Source organism: Schistocerca serialis, chromosome 1, assembly GCF_023864345.2.
Source record: "Schistocerca serialis cubense isolate TAMUIC-IGC-003099 chromosome 1, iqSchSeri2.2, whole genome shotgun sequence".
NCBI lineage: Eukaryota > Metazoa > Arthropoda > Insecta > Orthoptera > Acrididae > Schistocerca > Schistocerca serialis.
This window is the reverse complement of record NC_064638.1, coordinates 1108287511-1108308012: the sequence shown is the minus strand read 5'-3', so window position 1 is coordinate 1108308012 and position 20502 is coordinate 1108287511.

The following is a 20502-nucleotide window of genomic DNA, read 5'->3' as shown; positions in this document are numbered from 1 at the left end:
ATTACCCCTCACCACGGACAACGCAGTGACCGATGGTCTTCACTTAACGACCGAGAGCAGCGGCGTTTGCTTTGAGTTGTCAGTGCCAGGAGACAAGCAAAACTGCAAGAAATAACAACAGAAATCAATGTGGGACGTACGAGGAAAGTATCCGTTGGGAAAAAAATGGTTCAAATGGCTCTGAGCACTAAGGGACTTAACTTCTGAGGTCATCAGTCGCCTAGAACTTAGAACTACTTAACCTAACTAACCTAAGGACATCACACACACCCATGCCCGAGGCAGGATTCGAACCTGCGACCGTATCGGTCGCGCGGGTCCAGACTGTAGCGCCTAGAACCGATCGGCCACCCCGGCCGGCTATCCGTTGGGACAGTTCGGTGAAATTTGGCGTTGACGGACTATGGCAGCAGACGACCGACACGAGTGCCATTGGTAACACCACGACATCGCCTGCAGCGCGTCTCGTGGGCTCGTGACCGTATCACTTGGACCCTAAACGAAAGGAGAACTGTGGCCTGGTCAGATGAGTCCCGATTTCAGTTGGCAAGAGCAGGTGGTAGGTTTCAAATGTGGCACAGATGCCTCGAAGCCATGGGCCCAAGCTGTCAACAAGGCACTGTGCAAACTGCTGGTGACTCCATAATCGTGTTGGTTGTGTTAACATGGGATCGACTACGTCCTCTGGTCCAACTGGCCCGATAATTGACTGGAAATGCTTATGTTGGACTACTTGGAAACCATTTTTAGCCATTCGTGGACTTCACGTTCCCAAACAACGATGAAATTATTATGGATGGCAGTACGCGATGTTACTGGGCCACAGTTGTTCGCGATTTGTTTGAAGAACATTCTGGACAGTTCGAGCGAATGATTTGGCCACCCAGATCACATGATATAAATCCCATAGAATATTTATGGGACATAATCGAAAGACCAGTTGGTGCACAGAACCTCTGCCCGTAAAACTTTCGCAATTATGGACGGCTATAGAGGCAACATGTCTCAGTGTTTCTGCAGGGGATTTCCGAATCCATGTCACATCGAGTTGCTGCACTGTGACACGCAAAAGGATGTCCGACAAGGTATCAGGAGATATCCGATGACTTGCACCACCTCAGTGTAAAACAGCTTACATTGATAGAAAACCAATGGCTCGAAATAGCATGAAAGAGACCATACGTGATTGTTGTCAAGTAGTAAAATATATTACGTTGTCAATAGTAAAATGTACAAAACAATGTCTGTCTTCAGTAAATTTTTATTATCGACAACTGACATGACTTTTTAAAAAAATAAGTCATATGAAGAAGTGTAAAAAAATCGCAACTTATGAGATGATGATTATCACAAGGATGGTATAGTGAATGTTTGATATAACACGTTTTTATATCGGACTAAAAAGTATAAAACAATTTCTCCTAGCCCCATACAGAATCCTAATTCCACAGAGGTAGTCCTCAAAATTTGTGACTGCGAATTTTAAATAGCTATAAAATACCTGTAAGAAGTGGAACTAAAAATGTGGGGCACATTCAATTGATTTCAGTAAGGAGACTGAGTATTCAGACATCAATTAATAAGCCGTGTATCAGTTGGGGGTGAACTATTACGCATCAGGTATGCATTCCGTGCACCGCACGATTTCGCTTTAAATCTCACAAGTACTTCCACAGCTATTTAAAATTGACAGTGTCAAATTTTGAGGTCAATCTGTGTCGGACTATGAATCTGTATGAGACTATGAGAATTTTTTAAATACTTTTTAGTCCAATTTAAAAATGTGGTCTATTAAAAATTCATTTTTATTTAAAATTATTTTCTGCATTTTGTCTTGAGTCTGTGAAATTTGACAATGTAGTAAATTTCAGGTTTGTTTTAGTTTCTCTTCTCCTGACTAAACGTTACTTCAACTTTGCATATCTCACGAGAAGACTGTGAAAGTAAAAATTAGAGAGATTTGAGCATTTATGGCTTACAAGCATTTGTTCTTCCAGCAAACGATTTGCGACTGGATCAGTAAGTGGGGGGAAATGCCAGTGGTAAACAAAATACCCTCCGCCCCACACAAGACTTGTATTGTCATCCAGTTCTGAACTATGTTAAGTATTTCAAGTCCTTAGCTCATTGTGAAGATGGTTTAAAATCAATTGCATAACCTGTAACAAAGATAAATACAAATAAGTATGTGATATCCATCTCCTCTTCACCTTTCTCTCTGCTCTGTGTGTCCGCCTGCTCATACGCCACCTGAAATGCAAAATGCTGGTCATGCAGGACAACCTAGGTGTCAGATGTTATCAAACGTTTTCACCCCCAGCCCTACCGAACAGACCAACAACAAAGTGAGTTAATATTGCGTTGTCATCCACTTCTGAGCTTTGCTTAAAATTTCAGGTCTTCAACTCATCGGAAAGTTAATTTAAAATCATTTGCAAAAATTACCAAACAGAAAGACAGACAAGAATGTTGTATCCATCTACAAAAATATAATACCCATTTCCTCTTCCCCCTGTCTCTGCTCTGTCAAGCCCATCCACTGAAATGCATTCCGATACCATCTGCACAGCGCAATGGTCTTGCAGTGCAGCCTAGATGTCAGGCATTACTCAACTTCCCCCCTCCCCTCCTCCTCCACCTTCCCTACCTCTACCAAACAAACTAACAAGAATACAGGTTAATATTGCATTGCCATCCATTACTGAGCTTTATTTAAAATCAGTTTTTGGCTCATCAGGAAGCTAATTTAAAATCATTTGCAAAAATTGCACCAAACAGGCAGATAGACAAGAATGTTGTATCTATCTACTCTTTCCCCCTCTCTTTGCTCTGCCAAGCCTGTCTGCTCATGGACCATCTGGAATGCGTTCCAGTATTATTCTCAGAACACACAGCTTGCATGGGGCAGCCTAGTTGTCAAGTGTTACTAAACGTCTTCATCCCCATCCTCACCCTACTGAACAGAGCGCCAAGAATGCGAGTTAATATTCTGTTGTCACGCAGTTCTGAGCTAGGTTTAAAACTAGTCTTTAGCTCGTTGGGAAGTTAGTTTAAAATCAATTGCAAAATCTGTACTGAACTGACAAACAGACCAGAAAGCGACCTAACAACAACATGATTTTAAAGAAACCAAAAACAAATTGGGATTGTAGAAAAATATCCGCTACCAGTCACAATAAAAGGTTGTTTATTCGTCACACGACCGGTTTCGGGCTTGCGCCCATCTTCAGGTGTTTATACGTTCATGTACATGTTTGTACTGTTGGAGATCAAAAAAGATGAAATACCATTATTACAGTTATGCTGTGGTGATAGTTTTGCCACTTAGTTATACACTTATAGTCATTTTCACGTCCATATATCAGTTTTACCAAGTATAGCTCCATATTACACTATTATGATGTGCACTCGTGAAATACACTATGTTTACACACAAAGTTCTTTGACCACAGCCCACATGTTTGTATGTAAACATAGCGTATTTCACGAATGCACATCATAATTGTGTAATATGGCGCTATACTTGGTAAAACTGATATATGGACGTGAAAATGACCATAAGTGTGTAACTAAGTGGCAAAACTATCACCACAGCATAACTGTAATAATGGTGTTTCATCTTTTTTGTTCTCCAACAGTACAAACATGTACATGAATGTATAAACACCTGAAGATGGGTGCAAGCCCGAAACCGGTCGTGTGACGAATAAACAACCTTTTATTGTGACTGGTAGTGGATATTTTTATACAACCCCATAAAGGAACAGTCACGGAGATCGACAGCATCCACTATTGATAAAATTCATTCAAACACAATTTTATCTGTGCTGTTTGATAGTGAGGAAGATATACCTTCTAGGTTGAGCGCTGGCTGTGTTTGCCTACGAGACTGAAGTTATTTGGTGGGGAGCTGAGACTTACTGCAGACCCTGCACTGCGCCTCGTCGCTGGCGTCGCCGCAGCCGTCGCGGCCGGAGCAGAGGATGGCGGTGGAGCGGCAGCGGCCATTGTCGCAGCGGAAGGGGCAGCGCGGGCCCGTGCGGGGGCGTGCGCGCAGCCGGAGGCGGCGGCGGGAGGCGGCGGCGGTCGGGGGCGGCACGCGGCACCACTGCGGCTCGTCGCTGGCGTCGGCGCACGACACCACCGCGTTGCACAGCTCGTAGTCGGGCAGGCAGCTCACCGTTCCGGCGCCAGTGCACGGGAACGTGAAAGCCGGGCACGCTGCGGACAGTGGGGAGCGCACAGTAGGCAAGACACCGAAGAGAGACATACATCGCATCAGTTACGCTCCTCTAGTATTGTATTGTATTGTATTATATGTTAACCGGGGACCTAGAAACGACGGAGAGGATCCGTCCCCACCGCAGCCACAGTCGTCCACAACCCCATGACGACTATAGCAGTCCACTTCACCCCTCCGCCGCCCCACACCCAACCCAGGGTTATTGTGCGGTTCGGCCCCAGGTGGACCCCCTCCCCCCCCCCCCTTAGCCGGCCGAAGTGGCCGTGCGGTTAAAGGCGCTGCAGTCTGGAACCGCAAGACCGCTACGGTCGCAGGTTCGAATCCTGCCTCGGGCATGGATGTTTGTGATGTCCTTAGGTTAGTTAGGTTTAACTAGTTCTAAGTTCTAGGGGACTAATGACCTCAGCAGTTGAGTCCCATAGTGCTCAGAGCTATTTCCCCCCCCATGGAACGTCTCACACCAGACGAGTGTAACCCCTACGTTTGCGTGGTAGAGTAATGGTGGTGTACGCGTACGTGGAGAACCTGTTTGCGCAGCAATTGCCGACATAGTGTAACTGAGGCGGAATAAGGGGAACCAGCCCGCATTCGCCGAGGCAGATGGAAAACCGCCTAAAACCATCCACAGACTGGCCGGTTCACCGGACCTCGACACACATCCGCCCGGCGGATTCGTGCCGGGGACCAGGCGCTCCTTCCCGCCCGGAAAGCCATGCATTAGACCGCACCGCCAACCGAGCGGCCTCCTCTAGCATTAGTCGCCTGTGTTTTGCAGCTCCTGGTAATGTCGATCTACAATGAGGTGGCAAAACCCGTGGGATATCTCCAGACATCGTGTCTGTCCTCCTTCTCCCCGGCGCAGTGCAGCAACTCGACATTGCATGGGCTCCGGAAATCATTGGATGTCTCCTGCAGAAATATTGAGCCATGCTGTCTCTATAGTCGTCCATAATTGCAGAAGTGTTGCCAGGGCAGTATTTTGTGCACCAACTGACCTCTCTACTATGTCGAGCGATGTGGGAAGCCAGATCACTCACTCGAGTTGTTCAGAATGTTCTTCAAACCAATCACGAACAAGTGTGGCGCGCCGACATGCTGCATTATCATCCATAATAATTCCATCGTTGTTCGGGAACATGAAGTTCATGAATGGCTGCGATATAAGAATTTGCTAGGTTTCTCGGTTGATGATCCATGGCGCGAACATCCCGATCGAGATGGTCCCACAGATTCTCGACTGGGTTTAAATTCGGGGAGTTTGGTAGCCAAGGGGAGCACAGTAAACTCATCCTGGTGCTCTTTGAACCACGCATACACACTGCCAGCTGTATGACACGTTGCATTCTCCTGCTGGTAGATGCAACCGTGCTGAGGAAAACCGGACTGCATATAGGGGTTGACATGGTCTGCAGGTATCGACGCATGCTTATGTTGATCTATTGTGCACTCCAGAATGACGAGATGATCCAGGGAAAGCCACCAAAACATTCCCCACATCATAAGACTCCCTCCTCTGGCCTGGAACCTTCGCTTTCAGGTGTTACAAGCTGTACATGCAAATGGCCATCTGTTCGCTGGAGCATAAAATGTGATTGATCTGAAAAGCCACCTATGGCCACCAATAGACGTCCTCTTCCGGTACTGGCGTTCCAATTGCTGCCTTCCTCGCCAATGAACAGCAGCTATCATTGGTGCATGAACCAGGCACCTGTTGTGGAGGCCTGTTAGGGGCAACCTTCGCTGAACGGTAGTTGAGGATACACTGTTGGTAGACCCTTCGCTCATCTGGGCAGTCAGTTACTCAACAGTTGCACGTCTATTTGTCCTTACACATCTCCACAGCCGTTGTTCAACCTTGTCATCTGTTGCCCATGGTGCACCACAGTTGCTCACTTTCAGTTTTCGATATCGCCATTTTGCCACATATGGTATACATTAACCACAGTGGCACGGAAACAGCTTACAAACATAGCAATTTCGGAAATCTTCCAACCCTGGTCCAAAAGGCAATGATCATGTAATTTTGGACGTCCGCATTACGTCAATGACTGCACTGTTTTCTGCGTCCCCCGAACATGCTTTGTATACCCTCCATTACTAGTACTGTCAACTGCCGCCTGTGGGTAGTTATTGCATGTAGTGACTTGCAAAACACTTCACACATAATTTCAGACATTAATGAAAGTTTTTCTCCATGACGACTCCCACAAAATGATGAAAGGATACAACTTATCTTTTTCTACATTTTCGTTGTTCATGCAGTAGAACTACCGCATGAAGGATGATTTTTGACTTTATTACTTCTTTACTATGAATTGTATTCAGGGCACATTTTGCAGACGGTATTCACATATTATACCACTGAATGCACCAGCGAAATTAGTTAATCGCACAATTCGTAGTTTAGGCGATAAGGCATCAAAAACACTGAGAAGCGTAAAAAATTGTCTCATCATGAATGTCGTTCTTATTTATTACTTTTTTACTAATAACTATACACACAGCACATTTCGCAGACAGTATCCACACATACCACTGGACATATCTACAAAAGCAGGTACGACGTCATAATCATTGCACTGGACGAAAACGAAACTGCTGGGCAAAATTCGCTAGAGCTACTGGTGAAATACAGGAACAAATATCGGTGAAAAATGTTAAATATGTGTGGTATATGTTGAATATATGCATATGCGGACAAATCCACGCGTAAAAAGCTCATCTTAACATATCTCTAGGACAAATGGCTATAAAGAAGCTCACAAAGATCAGGCAGAGCAGAGCGATAGCGAATACTAAAAAGGCAGGACTTGTTGAAACATTCATGTTTTCTGTCTTCTTTATTCGCGATGAAACATGGACCCTTAAGGCCAGAAACAAGCAGCATATTGATGCATCTGAGTTTCGATGATGGCGCACGATGGTGCACATAAAATGGACTGAAAGAAGAACGGACGTTTCCATGCTTGAGCAATTTAGTATCTCCGGAGCTTTTCTTCTTGTGTCAGCCAAAAAATTCTACACTTCTTTGGCGATGTTATGAGTTGAGATGGAGAAACTATAGAGAAAATAATCATGGAAGGGAAGACTGAAGGAAAGAGACTCAGGGAAAGAGCAGTGAAGCAGATGAAACGGTCAACATGATCTCTGGTCTACCTCTTCAGCAGGCTCTAAGACAAGCTAGTTACACCCAGCACGGAGATGCTTCATGAGTTGACGATGCTCAGTAATGGGCACAAAGACTTGTGATGATGATAAATGCTGTGCCTTTACCAGTGGGTGTAAATGGTGATAAAATTAATGTACATGGTGAGTTGATTAGCGATTTGGGAGTTAATAATGGTGATGCAAGTGCTGTTAATAAATTTTGCTCTGAGGAATTAGTGGAAGCACCCTTTTTTTAAGACGGCAGAGGTCGTATGGTTCTCGATAAAAAGGTAAGTAGTAAACGTATAGAGATAAAGGAGGAAAATTGAAACATAAATGACTGGATGTCTTATGCAAAGATTCATGAGATTCTAATTCCTAAGGAATGGAAGTAATGAAAAGTTAGAAGGCTCTCCCAGTACAATTTTTACACCCCATACTGCCCTCCAACTTAAATTGATTATCCTTTGATGTCTCAGAATGTGTCCTACTAACCAGTCCCTTCTTCGGGTCCGATTGTGTAACAAATTTCTTTTCTTTCTAATTCTATTCACCACCTCCAAATTAGTTATGTGTTCTACCCATCTAATCTTCACCGTTGTTCTGTAGCTCCTCAGTTCAAAAGCTTGTATTCTCTTGTTGTCTAAACTGCTTATCGTTCATATTTCACTTCCATACATGTCTACTATCCATCCAGATACTTTCAGGAAAGGCTTCGTAACACTTAAATCTATATTCGATGCTAACAAATTTCCCTTCTTCAAAAACGATTTCCATGCCATTGTCAATCTGCATTTTATATCTTCTCTACTTCGACTATCATCAGTTATTTCGCCGCCAAAATAACAAAACTCATCTGCTAGTTTAAGTGTCTCATATCCTAATCTAGTTCCCTCAGCATAATTTGATTTAATTGAACTACATTTCACTATCCTTGTTTTGTTGTTGTTTATGTTGTGTTTATATCCTACTTTCAAGACACGTCCGTTTCATTCAGCTGCTCTTCCAAGACCTTTGCTGTCTCTGATGGAACTAAAATGTCATCAACGAACCTCATAGTTTTCATTTTGTCTCTCTGAACTTTAATTCATTCTGCAAAATTTTCTTCTGTTTCCTTTACGGCATGCACAATGTACAAATTGAATAATATCAACGATACGCTATAAACCTGTCTCACTCCGTTCTCAACCACTGCTTCCCTTTTATGTCCCTCGACTCTTATAACTGCCGTCTGGTTGCTGTGTAAGTTATAAATACCTTTTCACTCCCTGCATTTTACCGTTGCTACCTTCAGAATTTCAAAGAGAGTACTCCTGTCAACACTGTCAAAAGCTTTCTCTAAGTCCATAAATTCTATAAATGTAGGTTTGCCTTTCATTAATCCACCCTCTAAGAGAAATACTGCATCGCCTGTTTCTACATTTCTCCGGAATCCAAACTGCTCTTCCTCTAGGTTGCCTTCTACCGATTTTTCCACTCTGCTATAAATATATCGTTTTATTATTTTGCATCCAGGACTTATTAAACTGATAGTTTGGTGATATTCAAACCTGTCAGGACCTGTTCTCTTTGGAACTGGAATTATTATATTCTTCTTGAAGTTCAAAAATGGTCAAATGTGTGTGAAATCTTATGAGACTTAACTGCTAAGGTCATCAGTCCCTAAGCCTACACACTACTTAACCTAAATTATCCTTAGGACAAACACACACACCCATGCCCGAGGGAGGACTGGAACCTCCACCGGGACCAGCCGCACAGTCCATGACTGCAGCGCCTAAGACCGCTCGGCTAATCCCGCGCGGCTCTTCTTGAAGTCAGACGGCATGGAAGAATTCTGTCATGGTTGGCTCTCCCAAGGTTGTCAGCAGTTCTGACGGAATGTCCTGTACTCCTGGGGCCTTGTTTCCACTTAGCTCTTTCCCTGCTGTATCAAATTCTTCTGACAGTATCATATCACCAATCTACGTCGACTACCAGTTCTATTAGTGTGCCTTGAAGTTCATCTTCCTTGTTTAGACTCTCTACGTACACCTTCCAGCTTTTCCCTGTTTACTTACGACTGGTTTCCATCTGAGCTCTTGATATTGATACAGCTGCTTCTCCTTTCTCCACAGATCTCTTTAACTTTCGTACAGGCGGTTCTGTCTTTCCCCTAGTGATATAAGCTTTACATTTGACCTCTAGACATTTTGCACTTCCTATCTAACTAGATTTTAGACGTTTGCATTCCCTTTCGCATACTTCATTTGCTGCAGGTTTATATTCTCTCCTTTCATCAATTAAATTCATTTCTCTTGTGTTATCCAAGGATTTCTACTAGAACTTGTCTTTTCATGTGCTTGATCCTCTGCTGCCTTCACTATTTCATTTCTCAGAACTATCAATTCGTCGTTAGTGTGCTCCTTTCCCTTGTTCTAATCAACCGTTGCCTAATGCACCCTCTGAAAATCTCAGCAACATTTGGTTTTATAAACTTATCTAGGTTCCATCTCCGTAATTTCCTACCTCTTTTCAATTTCTTCACTTTTAATCTACAATTCATAACTAATAAATTGTGACCAGAGTCCACATCTGGCCTCGAAAATGCCTTGTAATCTAAAATCTGGTTCTGTCTTACTATTGAAAAACCTATCTGTTCCAGTTTCTCTAGGTCTTTTCCACGCACACAGCCCTTCTTTCATGATTCTTAAACCAAGTGTTAGCGATGATTTAATTATGCTCTGTACTTTCTCTTTCATTCCTTTCACCATTTCATATTTATCTAGTAATAGTAGATAAATAGTAGTACATTTAAGGGGGTATATTCTTGATCTGTGTGCATCCAAGTAATTACGTAGGTTTACGTTTGTGAGTTTTCCTGTAATAAGTGTTGTGGTTAGTTGATGATCCAGGATTAGAGTAAATTTTGTTTTTTATTTATATGGGTGTTAGTTAAGAATTAATTAATTTGTTTGGTGTTTGTTTATGAAGTGTCATAAGCACAAGTGAGAAACGAGTGACTGTGCGTCATAATCGAGTTGCGCAAAGTTAAAGTTTTCTCATTTGGAGCGTAACAGGTATGTGTAGCTTATTTAAATTTGTATTTCCGGGCATTTGTCTTTTTGCCTCGATGAATCTCTTCGGAGAAATTACAATAGTCGGTATCTGGTGAACCAGGAAAGGGTTGAAATAGACTAATCACTGGATAGCCATGGAAAGAATAGATTGAGCAATCATTAGTTGGTGTCATTTCTTGTATATTTGATAGGACATGGTTTGGATGACGAGAGGAGCACTGCTGCGTGTATACAGCTACACTAATGAAGTCTGGATGCAAGACCACCTGGCATCTTCACAGGACAATACCAACGAGCAAAACTGACACGCAGTTGTAGTCAAGTGTTGCTTGTGTTATTATTTCTTACAAATATACAAACAATTTAAAAGTCGCACTGAATGGTGAAATTTCACCAGCAACATGCTGATTTAACGAGCCCAGGAATGGACCTTTCTTTTTAATTCTGTTTGTTTGTTTATGTTACATAGGCGTATATATTCAAGCCAGTGTTTACGGTTTTGTACGTTCCGCTTAGTACTTGTGCTGAATCATGCAACACACTAGTTTTGGAACAAGTAGGGATGTATGCTACAAAATAAGTAATAGCGACGAAGTCTGGTGCTACTTCTTATTGCAATTAACATGGTTAAGTGCAATACGAAGCGGTGTTATGAGTAGCCAGCTAATGGCACGAGAGGTGATGGTGGGTTTTGGTGGCGCAACAGGTTGGCCAAGACAGGCTAAGCAAGAAGGGCAGGTTATGTCAATGAGTAATTCAAATGCCAAAGTGACAGTATGAGTTTTCCCGTGACGGTAGCATGCACACTGGTTGAGAGAGATGGACAAAAGGCAATCGCAGCTAAGATGGTCGAGACGAAAGTATTTAATATAACATATTTTACCGAAAAAACTTTACAAATCGTACAAAAAAAAAGAATACAACAGATTAATCACGGTCTACACATAATATTATGCAAGTTATTATTTTTAACTGCAGTAGTTTATAAAATTGACAACATAAACCAATGGAGAAATCTGAGCAGAGGCTGTGATGTATGAAAGCAGACAATGTTAGTAATCACCAAAAAAACGTTTAGAACAGGTGAATGTACAGAAAATTACAAATGATTTATTAAAATCTGATATGCAAATGTGCCAAATGCTAATGGCCACCCACAGTTACACGAAGTATGAAGACAGTGTATATTTCCGAAACCCATATTTAATGTCCCGAACGCAGGAGCATTAGCAGTCTACCATCGATAAATACTTATAAATTTTACTTTAAGTCTTGTCACATTGTAAGCCATACATGCATGCATACGTGAACTTCGCTAACAATTTGTTTGATACTGCGTCGATATTTCAAGCAGAGGTTTCAAAGGGACCGTAATAATTTTCTCTTCTTCTAGTGTCATATGTCTATCTATAATTAGTTTTAAATTTGAGTGATGGTCATTATTTACGTAACAAACTTGGACTCAGTAGTGCCCTACGTCATAAAGAGTACTGAAAACGAACAGGAAAGCGTGCATGGTCTTTTGCTGGTGAACAGTTGTTTGAGCTGCGTCTTTTGTTAGCAAGCTTTTGTCGGTGTTGGCGAACGTTTTTCTGTCGAGAGGCTGTCCGGCCATGGGCCGCGCTTGACAGAGATATTTGAAAATTTACGTATGAATAATTTCGTGACCGCAAGTTACGGACTTTAACTTATCATGTGATTATGTTCTGGCGATTCCTTTTGCGTGACTTCGCGACCTTCAACTTTGTGTTTTGGATTTGAGGCAGCTGTGACTGTGATTATTCGCTGCATTTGGTATTTATATTTGTGGGTCAAGAACGTACTGCATGTTTATTGCGGTATTTATTCAGATTAACGAACTTTAGTTTGCTACGCGACTGAAAGTGGGAAATACACGCTCCGACTTTAAATGTTTATGTTGATTTCTCGTGAGTTACAGTATTCGACGTTCCGTTCGCACCACTTAAATTAATAGTAGTTCAATAGTTTTTGTCTGAGTCCCCAAATTTATGTGAGGCCACCGTTCTCACATGTGTGCGAACTTTAGTTAGTAAAAATTCTTTGGTTAGAATGTAATTAGCTCGTTTAGCTTAATCGCTTATCCTATGGGGTTTGATCGAGGTATTTTCCATATGTCCCAGTTCTTTTATTATATCTGTTTCTTCCCTAATGTATCTGTCTATTAAATTATTGTGTGAGGAATATTTTTATATTCACTGATGAGTCCTGTTTCGAGCTGAGCCCCGATGACCTACGAAGTCGTGTCTTGAGAGGCCTCCGACAGCGGTCAGATACCAGCCCGACATCCATCCGTGATGGTCTGGGGCGCCATTTAATTTCATTGCAGGACCCGTTTGGTTGTCGTCCACGGTACCTTTACAGAACAGTGTACGTCGACGATATTCTACGCCCCGTTTTATTGTCCCTCACGACAAGCCATTCTGGGTTTATGTTTCAGCAAGATAATGCCTGCCAGCACAAGGCGACAGTTTCTACTGCTTGTTTTTGTGCTTTCCAAACGCTACCTTGGGTAGCAAGGTCGCCGGATCGCACCCCAATTGCGAACGTTTGTAGCATTAAGGGCAGTGCCCTCCTATCATCTGGGGATTTTGACGATCTGACGCGCCAGTTGCACAGAATTTGGTACGATATCCCTCAGGAGGACATCCAACAATTCTATCAGTCAACGCCAAGCCGAATAACTGCCTTTATAAGGGTCAGAGGTGGATCAACCCGTTACTGACTTGCTCCATTTGTGAAGCTCGTTCTCTTTAATTGTAATCATTTGTTCATCCGTATGTATACATCACATTTACTGATTTCCGTCCCATTCGGATAATTACTTCGTGGCGTACCGTTTTTTTCCTCAGTGTATTTCAATTTATTTCTGAAGAATGTTGTCCTCTTCCTCAGACAAAATTGAAGTTGTGTGTATGTGTGTGTGTGTGTGTGTGTGTTTGTGCGCGCGTGTGTGTGTGTGTGTGTGTGTGTGTGTGTGTGTGTGTGTGTGTGTGTGTGTGTGTGTGTGTGTGCGTGTGCGTGTGTGTGTTTGTGTATTCGGGTATGTGTGTTGGTGTGTCCTCGGTCTGAGTAATTAAAGTTAACAACAAAACAAAAAGCCAGTTTATAACTGTGGATAGGTACAATAAACTCCCTAAGAAGATCGTAGAAAGCGTCACACCCTGAAACAAAACACTTTTCTCTCCATGCTCTTCGACACGCATCGTACTATCCACTGCAGATGTTTGGCGAACAAATTTTTTTCCGTTTGGAACTTGCAACGGACTCGTTACAAGACTTCGCATGTACAGCAAGCATTTCCTGCCTCCCAAAACTGAGGTGAGAATGGTTTTTGAATTAGGAAATTTTGGAGATTTGTGGTAAGTTCCAATAGGACCAAACTGCTGAAGTCATCGGTCCCTAGGCTTACACACTACTTAAACTAACTTACCCTAAGGACAACACGCACACCTATGCGCGAGGGAGGACTCGAACCTCCGACGGGGGAAGCCGTGCGAACCGTGGCATGACGCCCTTAGACCATGCTGCTACCCCGCGCGGCTAGGTTTTTGAATTATTTAGCATAATACTGATATGTAATGTCTACGACACGATGTTTTTCCTTCAACATCTAAACATGATTTTCACATTTAACTTTGCATCAAGATAATTTTTACCTTGGAGGAATAGACACTGTGTTTTCTTGGAAAAGACTCAGTATGTTGATGAATGAGCGTCTTAATTTCGGCAGTCTTTGAATTTGCTCTGGGGATTTTTTATCTTAAATCAGCTGGAGACTTCTCTTAGACGACGGAGTCTGCTGTCACCCTAAGACCAAGGAAAGCTAGCTCTAAATGCCTTTTGGCAGACCGCCTTCCTTTCGTCATTGAGTATGAGGTACATAAAACTCTGACTATGCTTAATGGATGATACATTTTTAGATGGACGACGTCTTCGTACATTATTAGAGGCGATGAGACCTTGTAAATATATGAGTATATCCTGCTCGCCTTTGCTCTTGAAATTATTAAATCTGTCTTATAAAGATGAATATATTAAAACATGCGTTCTTACAATTCTATTTCTCAACTGTTTTTCTTTCCGGAATTATTTTTCCTGCATCGTTTTATGTGTTCACTTACTTGATCACGTGCTCTTTTAATTACCTCATTCTTGTATTCAGCTTCATTTCATCACACCCCTCTTTTGTATGTGGGATTTTCCATTATCACAGAACTTAAAAAAAACTATTATCAACTAGCACTTTGTAATCACATAAGATGACCAAGACCAAGAATCTTCCGTTCTGCCCAAAAGATAACCAACCCTTCAGCAATGACAAATCTTATGAGTTGAATAAAAAGATCACACAGCACTGTCAACGGAGCTGCATCGCTAAGATTAAAAACACAAGAACTCCAGGACTTACGTTGTTTCTAAATCTAACACAAACGTACTAGACACAAAAAACATGTACAGCTAGATGTAATTACGTCGCTTGTATACAAAACGCTGTGGCTACCCGTAAAGAAGACCAGGACATAAATACTCATTTTGCGTAAAATTTGTGGTTTTCTTGTTTCAAAAATGACCGATTCAGATTTTTTTTCAGTGTTGGGCTCCTAGGTCATTCCATCATACCTTTTCTCATCATGGCGCGTAGACGCCGATCTGTCCTATGAACCATTCATTAACAGTCCAGTTATGAAACTTTACTGCCGATGTTAAGATGCATTGAGCTCCGTAATTTCCACGAAAACGAACTCTTTGATAAAGTAGCGCCTTTGAGACAATGGTATGCGGAAAATAACATTCCTGAAATGGACTGACCTGTCCAGAGTCCCGATATGAGCCCGGTGGGAAACATGGGGTGAAATGGAGTATCGACACCGCTCCAGACCCTAGCGTCCAACATCACTACTTTCCTTATTTTCGGCACTTGAGGAAGAATGAGCTACCATTCCTTCACAGATCTTCAGATACCTCACTTAAAGTGTCCATAGCATATTTCTACCTGTCGTAATGGCAAAAAGTGGACACACTCCATATTAATGCTCGCTAATAAGTGTCCAGACACTGTGTATTCGCCACAAATGCATACTATCAGTTTACGAACAGTATTTCCTGAACCAATGGCAGTGATTATCCCATCTGCAACTTCACCAGTTTCATTGTCCATGAATTCTATGCGTACAAACCGCTTGTTCGTCCTCATACACAGTGTGCCTGAAGAAAAAGAAACAGATGGCAGGATATCGTAAACAAAGTATTTTGAGAACTTCACCAGTTTCATTATCCATGAATTCTATGCGTACAAACCGCTTGTTCGCCCTCATACACAGTGTGCCTGAAGAAAAAGAAACAGATGGCAGGATATCGTAAACAAAGTATTTTGAGAATACGATGGCGGTGAAAGTTGTTAAATGAGCAACGCATGTGAGGTATAAGTTTGAAGGTTACTTTTCACAACAATAACAAACTACTACATGCCGATTCGACAATGGTGGTAGTTCCTTGAAAGACAAAAATCAGTCGTCTGTCAACACGGGGTTTACCATTGTTTACAAACGATCATCACTGGTTGCCGAAGATGGTAGCGTTGCTCGTTACAGGAACCTCTGTTTACAAACCATCATGACTGGTTGCCGAAGATGGTAGCATTGCTCGTTACAAGAACTTGCAGACATACGTTTAATGTATGGCGTAGCAGCTCGTAATTCTCAGAATAAACAGAGAAAAGTTTCGCAGCGGGCACCAACCTAATTGCAAAATTAAATAGAAATCTAAATGCAGGCTATTATGCTTGGGATGCGTTCATGTCTTTTTGCCAGAGACCTAATTCGATATGTTATTCTTCCTTTACATAGACCTAGAGGTACTTATTCCATAATGTATTTTAGTTGTATCTCATGTTCGATATTTGTCATAATTTTATTGATTCTTTGCTGTTACTTAGGAAATACTCAGTTGTTCCCTTCTTTCTTTTATCGAACATGGCAAAGGCTGAGATGGCCATTAGCGAATGTTCTCCATCTTGGCTTCTTTTCCTGGTTGTCAAGGTGCTCGCTACGCTCCGCTATAGAAGAGTCTTGGCTAAGGTTGCTTACTCATGGCAGTCTGCAAAAGGAAATTGATTTTTATACGTACGACAGCTTAAATCCTGGTAAAGACAAGTTTCACCAAACACACATATCCGATACTATAAATTATTTCTTCTCGGAAGTTAGTATTTAATTTTTGTATATTAACTACATGGTTAAAATATGTGCTGTAATTTTTGGTCTGTAACAAACTGCATTTTGTACTAGTAATCTCTGGGAGAGGTGATAGCTTGTGAAGTATTTTTGTGCTGAAATTCTACGATTTCTAGATGTTTCATCACGTGTAAAATTTGTGACATCATCGAATGCATGGAAGTGGTCAAAAGAAGATCCCAAGACTGTAATTCTACAGATCATTGGTGGAATGAAACCTCAGCTATTTGGTAGGGTATTCGTTGTTGCTGACTCACGTGGCCCACTGATGTTTCGGAAGGGGATATTTTTTTAGGTGAATCTGCTACAAATTGGTAAATACGACTTATTTGTTGGTACTTTATTAGAGCTTATCAGTGGGAGTACAATAACGTTGTGTTTCAACGTAAAGCTACAATGACACGTCATGCTATGAAATATTATTATGCCCTGAAGATTTTCACTGAATTGTCTAACACTCTGAGGCCATCTTAGTGTCATTTTAATTCACTGTTACATTTAAAACTTACCTACGTTCTCTAGTTACTATCTTTGAATAATTTGGATTCACTATTACATTTAAAACTTACCCACAGTCTTTTGCGCCATTTCTTTTGCGACTGTGACAACTTTCAAATGATTGGATACTACCCAAAAATTATTAAAATGACACATTTAGATTTTTGCTAAGTAACAAAGTGAGCGGGTTGGTTGTTCAGTGATTATCAAACTATAAATACAGAGGTCTGTCATGGAGTCTTCAGTCGGTTCTAGAACTTGTCTGGCATTTATCGCTTCTTGCACCTCTGGCAATGACTTGTATACTGATCTGTAGGTCCCTCCTATAACCGTCCGGGGGACACAGTTCAATGTTGGGAGAAAGACGAGGTGACACCATCTCCAATAGGGCCATGCAAACCATGCCCAATAAAGCACTTTAATGTGTGTCGAGTAAGATTTCATTAACTATCAATTCAGGCAGTAATACAGAAAATCTAATGCCTTGCTTAGAGGACTATGTTCGGAATAAAAAGTACCACACAGTGTCCGGAAACCACCGTATAATGCGGAATTCATCACCATATGTCGGGAGAGGCGAACCGACTAGTTTAAAATAAGTCGACTGTGCTGTCAGTAGAGAAGCCTAACAGGAGACCGAGTCTGTAAAGAGCAGTTAGTGACCTCGAAAATGGACTAGTCATTATATGCCACCTGAGTACAAAACTGCCGGCCGCGGTAGTCTCGCGGTTAAGGCGCTCAGTCCGGAACCGCGCGACTGCTGCGGTCGCAGGTTCGAATCCTGCCTCGGGCATGGATGTGTGTGATGTCCTTAGGTTAGTTATGTTTAAGTAGTTCTAAGTTCTAGGGGACTGATGACCACAGAAGTTAAGTCCCATAGTGCTCAGAGCCATTTGAACCATTTGAACCAGTACAAAACTATTTCAGCCCGTCTCAAGCTGCGGAAGTAAACTGTGTGATGTTTGGGAAGTGGAAAGGTGAAGGAATAACCACAGCTAAATCAAGACCAGCCACACCCCACATACTGACGCACAAGGACCGTCGACAATTGCAGAGGATTCTTAAGAATCACATTGAAGCAGAGAAACGAATCTCTCATGAACAATTTTAATAAACATTTTTGGAACCGTGATCAAAGATTTTTAAAATTTTTCTTTTTAAAATTCAGTCTTGATCACACCACGTATGTTACAAGAACAAAGGTGACCGGTTTTGGTCATATCACATGACCATTGTTCAGAAAATCATAGGACCCAGTTGTATCCACGGCAGAAATGTACCTTAGGACAGTACGTAAATATTAATATCACAATTTTAAACTTCCAACTAGAAACATTACGAAATATGACTCCATTTTTAATAAATCAGTTTTATGACATTTTAAAAAAATCTATGTAATATCATACCACTCTGTAGCTGATCATTCCATAATTACATATATCTCCAGTGCCAAATTAAGTTAATATAAGACAGGCAGACTGAATCTGGCATAGATGTATACTTGCAGTCAAGTCACAACTCACATATCAGTATGATGCCGCAATGCCAAAGATCTCCACAACATCGTTGACTTTGAAACCATTGTGATAGTACCACCTTAGCCCATAGAGGGCACACTGAGTATACATCGTCTGTACAGTTATTTTAAAGCTTTTAATTGATATTTTATACAATATTTAAGTAATTCCGTGGTTGTAATGAGATATTTTATACATAACTATTTTTATGTTATTATTGTACTTTGTTTTTTACGTTTTGACGATTATGTGAACCCAGTTTATTCTGATTGGTTGACGTGAGGTGGAGGGAGAAGAGGTAGGCGGAGCATCTTCGTACTTAAGCGTATGATCGTCACTTGCTGGCACCAGTTGACATCACAGCAGAAGAGTGCTCCACCTACCATCTTCGAAGGGTGCCATGGGTATAACACGTCCTATTGCATTTTATGCTTATAACCATTTTGTCATATTTTATTATCAATTTAGTAAGGTTTCTATTACTTTCTAAATTAAATTACAGGTCTGATGATGGTCATGTGATATGACCGAAACCGGTCACCTATGTTCTTGTAACATACGTGGTGTGATCAAGACTGAATTTAAAAAGAAAAATTTTAAATCTCTCATGAGTTTCCAAGTGCTACCAGCAGTCCAGCAAGTACCGTGACTGTCCTTGGGGAGTTAAAAAAAATGACGTAGAATTGTCAAGCAGCTACTCATAAGCCACATATTTTAATAGTTAATGCTAAGCGACGCTTCAGGTGGTGTAAAGAACGACGCCAGTGGATTCTGAATGACTGGAAACCAGTAATATGAAGTGATGTAGTGGTGAATCGCTGTGTACCCTGTGGCAGTCAGATGGAAGATTTGGCTAAGACCTGCAGAACATTTCCTGCAGTCATATGAAGTGCAATCAGTGAGGTGTAGAGGATGTGGTGTTATGGTATTGGGGTGCTTTTCGTGGGTAGGATGTGGTCCGATTATGAATACATTTTACAGCATTGTCTACTGTGTAGTGCTGCGCTAGTATCAGTCTTAGTCGTAGGAAAGGTGAATTTTGTTAAAATTTAGTACAGGCGCGGTTGGGTGATGTAGTCTGTGGCTGCTGACCGTGTGTGGTAATAGTCGGCAGCTAGTAGGCCAGACAAAGTAAAAATGGCGCGGAGCTGCAGCGGTGTATTGCATGCACGATTTGTTTGGAGTAGAGCAACAGCGAGGCAGGGAACTGCAGCGTTGTTGTAAGTTATTGCTATGTATGAGGTGAGGCAGTAGGCCAGGGGTGGGAGTGGCTGACGTATGGGAATTTACCCCTGCCAAAGTTTCTGTCTCTCTCTGACACTATGTCAGAAGCGAAGGGAAAAGCAGTATAAATAGTCAGGCACATTTAGCTTGAGAGGTGTGCCAGGTCAGTCGAGAGTCAGGTCGGGCCTGTGTTGGTCTACAATTATAGGGGCCAGTCTGGCAGCGATGTTGTAAATATTCTGTGTAAACCTGTACTTTGTTTCTGTGTGCTTGTTCGGGCTGTATTCCACGTCTGGGGAAACAACGTCAGGGCGGGACGGAACGGCAGGCAAGGTCTGCCTGAAGGAGGTCAGTGACAGCGGTCTGCACTGGGTCCAGGACGGGCCACATTCACTTCCCACCTGGCATACTGGGATCCAGGCGAGGCTTACACTGTGGGAGGCGCAGCAGCGCTGTGACAGCGCCAGAGACGGCGGCAGGTGTTGCCAACTGGCAAGCACCACTAGCGACAAGTTGCAGCACGGCATCCAGGAGGACATGGGTTCGAGTCCGGTTCTGTC